The 12,179-nt window shown below is 38.1% G+C and overlaps 1 long non-coding RNA gene across 2 annotated transcripts; it reads right to left on the bottom strand.

The window, feature by feature from the left end:
- Positions 1–461: 461 nt before the first annotated feature.
- On the bottom strand, positions 462–7,525 carry LOC125138723. 2 transcript variants are annotated; one of them, XR_007137947.1, is made up of 6 exons: positions 5,271–5,289; positions 3,699–3,851; positions 3,533–3,610; positions 3,314–3,427; positions 2,734–2,779; positions 462–559 (listed from the first exon to the last, which is right to left on the bottom strand). It is a non-coding gene; the product is annotated as an uncharacterized LOC125138723 (long non-coding RNA). The 2 variants fall into 2 exon arrangements; XR_007137946.1 differs by lacking the exon at positions 5,271–5,289 and adding an exon at positions 7,369–7,525 and having other exon boundaries at positions 463–559.
- Between the last annotated feature and the right edge of the window lie 4,654 nt (positions 7,526–12,179).

Here is a 12,179-nt window from a genome sequence, read left to right as displayed (position 1 = left end):
AGGGACACGGCTATGAAGAGGGACACGGATAGGAAGAGGGACACGGATAGGAAGAGGGACACGGATAGAAGAGGGACGGAATGAGAAAACAGGGAAAGACACAAGCAACAGGAAAGGTTATAAATAAGGAAGAGGAAAGCACTGGAAAAGGACAAAAAGGAAAAGAAAAAGAAATAAAGCCTCCCAAACTTGCCAGATTTTTTTCCCCTTCAAATCAGTCAACAAAAGGTTTCTGTTGGTTTTCATGACTGAAACTGAATAAACTCTTCCTCTGGGTGTAAAAGCTAATGTAATAACAGTAAAGCTGAAGCTCCGTGTAAACGTTACCTTAAAGACTCCTGCGACACAAACGATAAGAGTGAAGAACGGCGGGAAATGAGGCGCCGTGATCTCCATCAACATGGCGAGGTCGTTTGAGAACGTCAGCGAAAGCCTGAGAACGGGTTTAAAGACACAGAGTTACTGGAAACCTCTCGAACAGATACGAAGGAAAACCGTAACGCTCCAAATTCCCAGCGGTCCTCACCTCCACTTTTTGGCTTCTGAGTCCAGTTTGCTCCTGAAAAATATAACAAGGAGGGAAACGTTTATACCACAGACGTTTCTATGGTAACGGCTCATACGCAGCAAACTAGACCGGACGTGAAACTTTAAGAGTTCAATAATCACAGAGAGAGAGAGAGAGAGGGAAGAGAGAGAGAGAGAGAGAGAGAGAGAGAGAGAGACAGAGAGACAGAGAGAGAGAGAGGGAAGAGAGAGAGAGAGAGAGAGAGAGAGGGAAGAGAGAGAGAGAGAGAGAGAAAGCAATGGACGAGAGAGAAAGAGAGAGAGAGAGACAGAGAGAGAGAGAGAGAGAGAGAGAGAGAGAGAGAGAGAGCGACGGAGGAGAGAGACAAGAGGATGAGTAGCGACGGAGATATAGATAAATACAGAGATAGAGACAGATATATAGAGAGAGAGAGAATAAGTACAGATGATAGTATAGTGAGAGAGATAGAGATAGAGAGAGAGATAGAAATGTACAATGAGATAGTACAGAGAGAGAGAGAGAGAGAGAGAGAGAGAGAGAGAGAGAGAGATCACTAACTAACTTCCTTTATTAATATACATATTAAATCCCTGAGCTGTGAGAGGTACACACACACACACACACACACACACACACACACACACACACACACACACACACACACACACACACACACACACACACACACAGAGTAACAGGAAACAAACAGACTTACAGATAAAGACCCCACAAACTGCATGTTGTGTTTATGTGTGTGATCTCTGACTGATATTTACATGTGTTTGAGGATCCGAAACATTAAACATTAAAGTGTGACAAACATTAAAGTGTGACAAACATTACAGTGAGACAAACATTAAAGTGAGACAAACATTACAGTGAGACAAACATTAAAGTGTGACAAACATTACAGTGTGACAAACATTACAGTGAGACAAACATTAAAGTGTGACAAACATTAAAGTGTGACAAACATTACAGTGAGACAAACATTAAAGTGTGACAAACATTACAGTGTGACAAACATTACAGTGAGACAAACATTAAAGTGTGACAAACATTAAAGTGTGACAAACATTAAAGTGTGACAAACATTACAGTGAGACAAACATTAAAGTGAGACAAACATTAAAGTGTGACAAACATTAAAGTGTGACAAACATTACAGTGAGACAAACATTAAAGTGTGACAAACATTAAAGTGTGACAAACATTACAGTGAGACAAACATTAAAGTGTGACAAACATTACAGTGAGACAAACATTACAGTGAGACAAACATTACAGTGAGACAAACATTACAGTGAGACAAACATTAAAGTGTGACAAACATTACAGTGTGACAAACATTACAGTGAGACAAACATTAAAGTGTGACAAACATTAAAGTGAGACAAACATTACAGTGAGACAAACATTAAAGTGTGACAAACATTACAGTGTGACAAACATTACAGTGAGACAAACATTAAAGTGTGACAAACATTAAAGTGAGACAAACATTACAGTGAGACAAACATTACAGTGAGACAAACATTAAAGTGAGACAAACATTAAAGTGAGACAAACATTAAAGTGTGACAAACATTAAAGTGTGACAAACATTAAAGTGTGACAAACATTACAGTGAGACAAACATTACAGTGAGACAAACATTAAAGTGAGACAAACATTACAGTGAGACAAACATTAAAGTGAGACAAACATTAAAGTGTGACAAACATTAAAGTGAGACAAACATTACAGTGAGACAAACATTAAAGTGTGACAAACATTAAAGTGTGACAAACATTAAAGTGTGACAAACATTACAGTGTGACAAACATTAAAGTGAGACAAACATTAAAGTGTGACAAACATTAAAGTGAGACAAACATTACAGTGAGACAAACATTAAAGTGAGACAAACATTAAAGTGTGACAAACATTAAAGTGAGACAAACATTACAGTGAGACAAACATTAAAGTGTGACAAACATTAAAGTGTGACAAACATTACAGTGTGACAAACATTAAAGTGAGACAAACATTAAAGTGAGACAAACATTAAAGTGAGACAAACATTAAAGTGAGACAAACATCAAAGTGTGACAAACATGCAAACAGTCATAAGGGGGGGGGGGTTGATGTACAGTGGTGAGACTTTTTCTCACCACTGTACATTACGTTTACACAGTCGAGCAGCAGAAAGTTTACAGACTCACCCTTTAAACCATGCGAAGAGAATTCTCCCTAACATCCCTGTGCCATCTGAGGGAGGACAAAGAGAATCTATATCATATCAATGTATTCATCTACATCACCAATATAACACACACACACACACACACACACACACACCCCTACACACAACACACACCCTACACAACAACACCACACACACACACACACACAAACAACCCACACACACCCCTACACACACACAAACCCCTACACACGCACACACATACACACCCCAACACACACACCAACACACGCACACACAAACACACACACAAACACACATACACATATACACACACCCCTACACAAACACATACACCCCTACACACACACACACACACCCCTACACACATACACACACACAAGTACACATATACACACACCCCTACACAAACACATACACAAACCCCTACACACACACACCCCTACACACACACACACATATATATACACATATACACACACCCCTACACAAACACATACATACACACACTCACACACATACACACACACACCCCTACACACCCCCACACACACATATACACACACACACACACAGACCTCTAAGTAACCAAGTCAATGTGGCTGCAGCAACCGTTGCTTGTTGATTTCCGACTCCGACTCCTTTCAGCGAGGCCTGAGTGGCGAGCGTGCCCGAGAGAGACTGCAGAAAGCCTTAGAAGAAACAAACACAAAGGAGGGCGTCCATCTTTCTTCAAGTCTGGGTGCACCAACCCTACCAAGATACCAACATCCAGCATTAACCAACGTGTCACTAACCTGCAACGTATCCCATATCTGATACTGTAGATAATCCTCGCTGACGCTCTCAGGGTAACCCTGAGGAAGGAAAACATTCTAGAAAATAACAAAGACTTGTGTTAATGATTTCCACTCATCAGTCATCATAAGTCTAAACTTCTCAGACTTGACAGAGCTGATGCACCTTGAACGCATCAGTGACTGATTTCCCCCTAACAGCTCGTTCATTTCCCCTTCTCTCTCTCCGCATCCCTCCATCCTGTATCCTGTATGACCAGGCCTCCTGGGAGCCGTACGTCTCGGTTGCGATCAGTCCTTCGCCCCTGTCCGCCATGTCCTGGTAAATGCATGAGAAACACAAAGGAGTAAAATAAACTGGAAGTAAGATGGATTTTGAAAGCAAGAGATGCTGCTTTTAAATCTGGCAACACAACGAAGCCAGAGCCAACCTGAAAGAGGCGTCAGGAGAATCAAACGTACATATAAAATCTACATGGAAGAGCACTTCCACAACTCTGACCCCAGACGTATGTGGAAATGCATCCAGACCATCGACCGAGCAGCAGTGCCTTCCTACCAGACCAACTCAACCATAGTTTTGCTCGTTTCGATCAAGGCATAGTACATTTCACCTCAACCGCTGACTCACTACTGCTCACAGTTCACTTTTACTTTCACTCCCAACAATGGATGTCTATTGAGCGTTTAGCACAGTGGATGCACGCAATGCAGCCGGGCCGGACGGCATGACGGGACGCGTTCTCAGAGCATGCGCTGGACAACTGCCACATCTTTCACGGATATTTTCAACCTGTTACTGGAACAAGCCACGGTTCCTACATGCCTGAAGACTACAACCATCATACCGGCTGCCGAATACCTGAATGACTTCCGCCCAGTTGCACTCATCCCTAATGTGGGAAACTGTTTCTGAATCACCTCACTGGGGCCTACCACCTACACTGGACCCACACCAGATCGACAGAGGATGCAGTTTTCAAGGCTCTTTACCCACCTGGAAAAAACAACACCTACATCAGAATGCTGTTCACTGACTTCCCGGACAGTCCTTTACGATCACTAAGCATCAGTGACCTGGGCATCTGCACCTCCACTAACAGATGGATTCTGGACTTTCTCACCAACACCAAGACCTCAGTCTGTTAGGTTGGGCAAACAGGTATCCTGAACCCTCATTCTGAACACTGGTATCCCACAGGGCTGTGTTCTGAGCCCACTAATCTACTCCCTGTTAACCATGACTGTGCTCCTCTGCATACTCCAACATCTTCATCAAGTAGGCCAATGGACGCCACCGTGGTCGCCAGATGCAGCACAACGATAAATCTGCCTGACAGCGTGGTGTGCCATATAAACAAACTGACCCTGGACTAAAGAGCTCATCGTGACTTTTGGAAATCTAACAGCCAGGAGACATTCTCCAGTCTACTGTACATCAATGTAACTGAGGGTTAGAGCGGATCTCCAGCTTTAAGTTCTTGGGAGTTCACATCTCTGGGGATCTTTCCTGGCACCAGAACACTTCAGCTCTGGTTAGAAAGGCACAACAACACCTGTAACATCTTGAGGAGCGCTAAGAAGCTCATCTGTCCCCAGGATTTAAACGAGTTTCTTCTAACGCTGCATTATCGAGAGCATCCTAACCAACTCCATCACTGTTTGTTGCTCCACTGTATGTGAACGTAAAGCCCTACAAAGGGTGATCAAAATCGCCCAACGCATCACTGGCACCCACCTTCACCACAGCAGATGTCTGTGCAGAGCTCACATCATCATCAAGGACTCTTCACATCCCAGTCGCAAACTGTTTAACCTCCTTCCATCAAGAAGGAGATACAGGAACATATTTTTCCATCCACCATCACACTACTGAACTCACTACATCGTTACTCTCACTCTCACGCATTTTCCTATCTACCCACTTATCCGTACTTCTCGGGTCACGGGGGAGCCTGTGCCTAAGCTCAGTCATCCGTCATCGGGCATCAAGGCAGGGATACAAACCCTGGACGGAAGTGCCAACGCCACTCGCAGGGCACACCACACTCCTACTCATCTACATACAACTACCCGTTAGTATACTGTAAAGAACACTTTATATACCTTCTGTACAACTATACAAACATATAATACATATTACATATTGCCTTAACATACATCTGCCACTAATTGTATTTATTTATGTGTGTTGTGTGTGTGTGTATGTATAATCTACTATCTTCGATATATCTATATATAATATATATATAGATATATATATATACTATCGTAATATCGCTATATACTATCTACACACACACCCACCACACACACACCGCATATATATACACACACCACCACACACACCACCCACACACACACACCACACACACACACACACACACACATATATATATATATATATATATATATATATATATATATATATATATATATACATACTTCTACTAGTTCCTTTACAACAGTGTCTGCACATTATTTTCAAAGCCATAACCTTAGAACCATTTACTTGTACTTTTCAACATTGTACATATGTTTACATCTATATCTATTTACATATATATCTTTATATACATTACATACTGTACATGTTTACATCTATATCTATTTACATATATACCTTTATATACATTACATACTGTACATGTTTACATCTATATCTATTTACATATATACCTTTATATACATTACATACTGTACATGTTTACATCTATATCTATTTACATATATACCTTTATATACATTACATACTGTACATGTTTACATCTATATCTATTTACATATATACCTTTATATACATTACATACTGTACATGTTTACATCTATATCTATTTACATATATACCTTTATATACATTACATACTGTACATGTTTACATGTTTACTTGTCTATTTGCACAATTGCTGCTGTTTGCACTTCTGTTAGATGCCAAACTGCATTTCGTATCTGTACTACGCAATGACAATAAAGTTCTTATTTATTTATCTATCTATCCATCCATATTTCTTTCTATCTATCTGTCTGTCTATCTGTCCTTCTGTCTCTCTATCTATCTATTTGTCTATCTATCTATCTGTCTGTTTGTCTATCTGTCTGTCTCTCTCTCTATCTATCTATCTATCTATCTATCTATCTATCTATCTATCTATCTATCTATCTGTCTGCCTGTCTGTTTATCTGTATGTCTGTCTCTCTGTCTTCTTCTGTCTATCTATCGGTAAATTTCTATATCTATCTGTCTCTCTCTCTATCTATCTATCTATCTATCTATCTATCTATCTATCTATCTATCTGTCTGCCTGTCTGTTTATCTGTATGTCTGTCTCTCTGTCTATCTATCTGTCTGTTTGTCTATCTGTCTTTCTCTCTCTCTATCTGTCTGTCTGTCTGTCTCTCTCTATCTATCTATCTATCTATCTATCTATCTATCTATCTATCTGTCTCTCTCTCTATCTGTCTCTCTCTCTATCTATCTGTCTGTTTGTCTATCTGTCTCTCTATCTATCTATCTGTCTCTCTATCTATCTGTCTGTCTGTCTCTCTATCTATCTGTCTGTCTGTCTCTCTCTCTATCTGTCTGTTTGTCTATCTATCTATCTGTCTGTACTGTGTATGATAAATATTTCTGTTTTTATGACTAATTCGACATGTTTTATTTGTCACAATTAATGTTTAATATTGTCACAATTAATGTTTAATATTGTCACAATTAATGTTTAATATTGTCACAATTAATGTTTAATATTGTCACAATTAATGTTTAATATTGTCACACACCGTATTTATGCACAAAAGTTTAAATAAACGCTATTATTTATAACACATCCACTCACCGTGTTTGCTATAATTCACTTCCGGGTTTGCCACGTCGTTCTGGCAGCGTGCTTTCCGATTGGCACGTGAACAGAATGTGACGTATGGGCGGGGTTTGAATTTATTAAAGCTTTTATTTTTTGAACTATAAATATAACAGGAATAAGAATTATTTTTAACATTAACAAGCAGCTAAAATGCCTTTTTATTTACATAAAATATTATTATTATTATTCATTCATTCATTTTCTACCGCTTATCGTTCTCGGGTCACGGGGAGCCTGTGCCAAGAGATGCCAATCAACCTACCATGCATGTCTTTGGACCGGGGGAGGAAACCGGAGTACCCGAAGGAAACCCCCGAGGCACGGGGAGAACATGCAAACTCCACACACACAAGGCGGAGGCGGGAATCGAACCCCCAACCCTGGAGGTGTGAGGCGAACATGCTAACCACTAAGCCACCGTGCCCATTATTATTATTATTATTATTATTATTATTATTATTATTATTATTATTATTATTATTATTATTATTATTATATATTTTATTTATTATTATTATTATTATTATTATTATTATTATTATTATTATTATTATTATTATTATGTTTATTATCAGAATCAGAATCAGGTTTATTGGAAAAGTGTTTTGATGTTGACACACACAAGGATTTTGGTTCCAGCTGTTTGTGACTCTCAAATGTACAGACATCAATAACACTATACTATACAATACACACATAAATAACACTATACTATACAATACACACATAAATAACACTATACTATACAATACACACATAAATAACACTATACTATACAATACACACATAAATAACACTATACTATACAATACACACATAAATAACACTATACTATACATACACCATAAATACCACTATACTATACAATACACACATAATAACACTATACTATACAATACACACATAAATACACTATACTATACAATAAAAACATAAATAACACTATACTATACAATACACACAAAACACACAAATAACACTATACTATACAATACACACATAAATAACACTATACTATACAATACACACATAAATAACACTATACTATACAATACACACATAAATAACACTATACTATACAATACAATACACATAAATAACACTATACTATACAATACACACACAAATAACACTATACTATACAATACACACATAAATAACACTATACTATACAATACACACATAAATAACACTATACTATACAATACACACATAAATAACACTATACTATACAATACACACATAAATAACACTATACTATACAATACACACATAAATAACACTATACTATACAATACACACATAAATAACACTATACTATACAATACACACATAAATAACACTATAATATACAATACACACATAAATAACACTATAATATACAACTATACAATGCAGATGATGAGATACAATATAGACAGATTGGGTATTAAATAAGAATATATAATATAAACGATCAGTTATGTACAAGTTATGTGTGGAAGTGCAAATAACAATATTGTGCAATATTATGCTTTTTGTACAATATACAGCAGCAGTAGTGTGTAATATGTAATATGATGATGTGGTGACTGACAGTCCTGATAATGCAGTACTTATAGATACAGTATGAAGCAGGGAATAAGTTGTTAATCAGGGTGTTTGTCTGGGGAAAGAAACTGCTCCTGTGTCTCGCAGTTTTAGTAAGCAAAGTTCTGTAGCGCCTGAGAGAAGGGTGGAGCTTTAAGAGGTTGTGTCCAGGGTGTGAGGGGTCCGTGGTGATGTTTCCCACCCGGTTTCTGGTTCTTGTGTTGTACAAGTCCTGGAGAGCGGGCAGGGGGTGTACTTTCTAAGGAAGTTTGGTCTGCCACAGGAGCTGTTGATGCTGTTCTACACTGCAGTCATTGAGTCTGTCCTGTGCACATCCATCAACATCTGGTTTGGTGCAGCAACTAAACAGCACAGAAACAGACTGCAATGCACGGTTAGAACAGCAGAAAAAATAATTGGTGCCCATCCTCTGCTGGGCCTTTTTGATGGTCTTGGGAAATGGTAGTGACCAGAAACTTGAAGCTCTCCACATATGACACCGGGCTGTTTGATATTGTGAGGGGGAGAAGTGTTGAGGGGTCTTTCCTAAAGTCCACTATCATCTCCACAGCTCTGTGGGTGTTTAGCTCTAGACTGTTCTGACTGCACCGTAGCACCAGCCGTTCCACCTCCTGTCGGTATGCAGACTCGTCGCCATCCGATGAGCGTAGTATCATCTGCAACTTTCTGGAGTTTTACAGTTTGGTCAGTTGAAGTGCAGTCATTAGTGTAGAGGGAGAATAACAGTAGGGAGAGGACACATCCCTGAGGACCCCCAGTGCTGATTGTCCGAATGGCGGAGGTGACACCTCCCAGTCTCACCTGTTGTTTTCTGTCTGTCAGGAAGCTGGTGATCCACTGACAGATGGAAGGGGGTAGAGTGAGCCTTAGGAGTTTGGAGTGGAGAATTTCCGGAATTATAGAATTAAAAGCCGAACTGAAGTCGACAAACAGAATCCGGGCGTCTGTCCCTGGGCAGTCCAGGTGTTGCAGAATGTAGTGCAGTCCGATGTTGACTGCGTCGTCCACTGATCTGTTTGCACTGTAGGCAAACTGTAGGGGATCCAGCATCTGTTCTGTGACAGTCTTTAGGTGGGCAAATACCAGCTGTTCAAAGGTCTTCATAACAACAGATGTCAGAGTGACAGGCCTGTAGTCATTCAGTCATGTGATGGAGGGTTTCTTGGGGATCGGGATGATTGTGGAGTTTAAAGCAGGAGGGACTTCACACAGCTCCAGTGATCTGTTAAAGATATGGGTGAAGATAGGAGCCAGTTAATCAGCACATGCTTTTATTATTATTTTATTACTATTATTTCTTCTTCTTCTTCTTCTTCTTCTTCTTCTTCTTATGTATTATTATTATTATTATTATTATTATTATTATTATTATTATTATTATTATTATTCTTTCTTCTTTCTTCTTCTTCTTATTTATTCTTTATTCTTATTTATTGTTAGTATTATTATTATTAGTAGTAGTAGTAGTAGTAATAGTAGTAGTATTTATTCTTATGTATTATTACTATTATTATTATTATTTATTATTATTTATTCTTTATTATTACTATAATAATAATAATTATTATTATTTATTCTTTCTTCTTCTTCTTCTTCTTTATTCTTTATTCTTATTTATTATTATTATTATTACTATTATTTATTCTTTATTATTACTATTATTATTATTATTATTATTTCTTCTTCTTCTTCTTCTTCTTATTATTATTATTATTATTATTATTATTATTATAAAAACACTTTACTTTTATGACAAGTGCATATGTTAGATAATTTTATGGATAAAATTACATTTACTATTTTTCTAAAAGTTTATTACTATTGTGAAGGTTGAGAAAAAACTGAGAAAAGTGACAGCAGTAACCATCATAATCTCAGGAAACAGGGATTCTTTTAAGAGAAAATAAGCTTAATTTATTATGGAATTCTGTGTTACAAATGCATGTAGAATCCAAGCATGTAGAATGTAAGCTTGGTATTAATAATAAAGTTGTAGTTACTGTCAATTCACTTTCAATATGGGAATTATGGCTGAGAAAATATCCAATATCTGAAAACTGATTAAAAATAAGTTGTTGTTGTTGTTGTTTTACTGTGATTATTAATGTTATTGACCAGCTGCTTTGAAATTCGTCAGAAATGCAAGTGCAGAGATAAATCTGAGCATGAAAAGGGAACGACAAGTCCAGACAGAGAGAAGAGCTGACAGTCAGTAAACCGTGAGAAGGAATGTAAGAGAGAGAGAGAGAGAGAGAGAGAGAGAGAGAGAGAGAGAGAGAGAGAGGAAGAGAGAGAGGGAGGAAGCAGATGGTAAATGACAGTAAAGTCAGTGACTTTAAATAGAAATCAAGAAGCACCCATGAGGCACAACGAAAATGAAATCAACTGGAGAAGTAGTGAGAAAAAAGGAATAAATCAATGAATAAGGAGAAGAGAGGATTGGACTGGATATAAAGGGCACAGTGTTGTGGGGATTTCCTTTTCATCAACCTCCTAAACACTGAGCATTAAAGGCCAGGGAGAGAAAATAGGGTTTTAGAAGGGTTTAGTTTAGAAAAAGTGACTTCTGTAATTGTTTAGTAATAAAAATACTGTGGTATTAAACACAATATACAGAGAGGGGAGGCAGAGAGAGAGAGAGAGAGAGAGAGAGAGAGAGAGAAGATGAATAGATAGAGATAAATGTATTTCTGTCTTTAAGTTGGTTTTCTGAACGGTTTTTTTTGTTTTGTCTTTCCTTTTTTTTCTGTCTATTTGTTTGGTTTTTTGTGTTTTGGACTAACTCGATTTTAGAACATATATAATATATATATATATATATCTCCTTCTCCGCTTTTTCCTCTTCCCTCTCTCTCTCTCATTTCTCACCTTCCTACCACTTATATATCTCCTTCAGTTTGGCATAGAGAGAGAGAGCTAGAGAAGAGAGAGAGATAGAGACGAGAGACAGAGAGAGAGACAGAGATAGAGAAGGATCGAAACAGAAGAGATGAGACGAGAGACAAGAGAGAAGGATAAAACGGAGAGAGAAGAGGAGAGGGGGCAGAGAGAGGGGGAGATATAAAGATCTGAGCATGGAGTTTGGCAGAGAGAGAGACAGAGAGATAGACAGCGACTTAGAGGCTCGAAACCGAGAGAGATAGATATAGAGATAGAGATATAGCGAAGAAGATACCACGGAGAGCGATCCTTCG

The sequence above is a fragment of the Tachysurus fulvidraco genome, chromosome 15 (assembly GCF_022655615.1).
Source record: "Tachysurus fulvidraco isolate hzauxx_2018 chromosome 15, HZAU_PFXX_2.0, whole genome shotgun sequence".
Taxonomy (NCBI): domain Eukaryota; kingdom Metazoa; phylum Chordata; class Actinopteri; order Siluriformes; family Bagridae; genus Tachysurus; species Tachysurus fulvidraco.
The sequence above is the reverse complement of the archived record's forward strand: the minus strand, read 5'-3'. Positions and strand labels throughout refer to the sequence as shown.